Source organism: Mandrillus leucophaeus, unplaced genomic scaffold, assembly GCF_000951045.1.
Source record: "Mandrillus leucophaeus isolate KB7577 unplaced genomic scaffold, Mleu.le_1.0 Scaffold1118, whole genome shotgun sequence".
NCBI lineage: Eukaryota > Metazoa > Chordata > Mammalia > Primates > Cercopithecidae > Mandrillus > Mandrillus leucophaeus.
Window position 1 is genome coordinate 85416 of NW_012099410.1, and position 2648 is coordinate 88063.

Here is a 2648-nt window from a genome sequence, read left to right on the forward strand (position 1 = left end):
GGGGTGTGGCTTGTGAAAGTGTATAAACTTTATGCAAGGTTTATAACATGGAAAGCTACTTATATAATAATACATTCAAAAAGCAACATCCAAGATAACCCATAACATATGAATGCAACTTTGTAAAATGATAGCATATATAAATATATATATACAGAAAATAACAAAATGAAAATGAGCACCACTGCAAAAGACAGCTCCAGGGACCACCATTTGCGCTTCAGTCTACAAAGTTTCAATAATATAATAGCAGTGATTTTTTAAAGAAAGGCCTAGGTGATATTTCTGTCTGTGCATTTTAAAATCTTCTGTGATCAAATAGGGTTTCACTTTTCCAATATAAAAACATATATTTTAACATTTAAAATAAAACATTTGAAGTAAAATAACAATGAAATGAGGCCAGACATGGTGGCATGCACCTGTAGTCCCAGCTACTCAGGAGGCTGAGGCAGGAACATTTATAGAGCCCAGAAGTTCAAGAATGTAGGATACTATGATCACAGCTGTGAATAATCACTGCACTCCAGCCTGGGCAACATATCAAGACCTTATCTCTATAATAATAATAATAATATTATTCACAATCTTCTTTCTGCCTCAAGCTAAAGCTACTTTCTCATTTGAACCCAAAGGGCAGAAATGCCTACTGAGTGCTCCACCAGAGAAAAGAAATGATTTCTTCGTTCACAATCCATGATCCAATGTTTGGTTACAGAGTTTGGCTGAGCAATAAAGGCAACACTAAGAACACCATCAATATATAGATTACTGATTGTCATGTATGTGTTTGTGTATAAATGTATGTGTCTCTATATAAATAATTACCACTACACCTGAAAGAGGGAGATGGATTCTTCCATTTCATAGATGAAAATGTGAGTCCCTGTGAACTTCGAGGCTTTTTCTGGGTTCACTGAATGTCAGCCTTGAGAATTAGGAGACATTCAGCCTCCTGCAGAGCCCACCTAGGCATGAGCCACACCAGTGGAGACTCCTCAACAGCAGGAAGAGCAACTGAGATCCAGGAATGTCTACACTTGTAGAGGGTCCATGTCCAGCGGAATACAACTGAAGGATGGGCGAAGGGTAGAGTCTAGCTGTTTCCTTCAGCTGGGGATGGCAGATGTGTGGGTCAGTCAGCTACCCATGAGGTGTATCATATTCCTAGGGCTGTCTTTCATTCCTCTGCGGAGAATTCCATCCTGCACAGACAAAAACCATATATTCACTGGTAAGCAGGATCCTTTTTAGAAATGCAAAGATAACTTCCCTAACATTAAAGCCAAACATTCTTTCTCCCAGTGAATCATCTTATTTGGATAATCTCCTGACTTCCCCTGAAGTTAGCCCCAGAGTTGCATCTGAGCATTTGGATCCAAGACAGAAAGTCATTTTGGGATTTGGACCTGGCTGATCTTGGACCGTGTTCTGAAAAGGAAGCTTTCTACTTGCAGAAGAGCAAGAGTGAGCTCTGAATAGGAGATGAAATCATGAGGGGAAAAGACTTGTGGGCAGATTCCCAAGCAAACTTGCAATATATTTGCCAGCCTCTTTTCAGTTGTGATAAAATACACATCAACACAAAATTTGCCATTGTAACCATTTAAGTGTACAATGCAGTAACATTTTGTACATGCACAACGTTATGCAGCCATCATCACTATCAAGTTCCAGAGCATTTTCACCACCCTAGCAGGAAACTCTGTACCTGTTAAGCAGTTACTTTCCACTCTTCCCTGCCACCAGCCCCTGGCACCATTAACCCAGGTTCTGTCTCTCTAGATTTGCTTCTTCTGAATATTTTATTAAAATGGAATCATACAATATATGGCCTTTTGTGACTGGCTTCTTTCATTTGACATGTTTTCAAGGTTCATCCAAGTTGTAGCATGTATGAGTACATTATTCCTTTTATGGTAATACAATATTCCATTGCAGAATAGATTACATGTTGTTTATCCATTCATCAGTTGATGGGCATTTTCTTTTAAATTAAATAGAGAAAACAAAAGAGGAGTTACAAATTACCATCCCCCAAAAAATCCTTGCTTTTCTATTCACCTATGAAGTTACTTTTAGTTGTGTACTTCTTTGCTTCATATGGCTTCAAGTTGCTATCTAATGTCCTTTTCTTTCAGTGTGAAGCATTCCTTTTAGCATTAATTGTAGAATAGGTTTACCAGAGACAAGTGCCATCAGCTTTTATTTACCTGTGCATGTCTGAATTTCTCCATTATTTCTGACAGAGAGTTTTGCCAAATATGCAACTGTCAGTTGAGACAGGTTGTTTTTTTCTTTCTGAACTTTAAGTTTGTCATGCCAATGTCTTCTGAACTCCATAGTTTCTGAAGAAGATTTGGTGGTTAATCTCATGGAGGATCTTTGTACTTGATGAGTCCCTTCTCTTGTTGTTTTCAAGATACTCTGTTTGCCTTTGACTTTTGACAGTTTCATTATAATGTCTCTCAGTGTGGACATCTTTGAATTGCTGCTACTTTAAATGTTTCAGTGTGTTGGATACCCAGATTCATGTTTTTAATAAAATTACCAAAGTTTGGGGTCATTATTTCTTTAAATACTCTTTCTTCCCTCTTCTTCCTTCTCTCTTTTGGGGACTCCCAAAATGCATATACTTGATGTTGTCT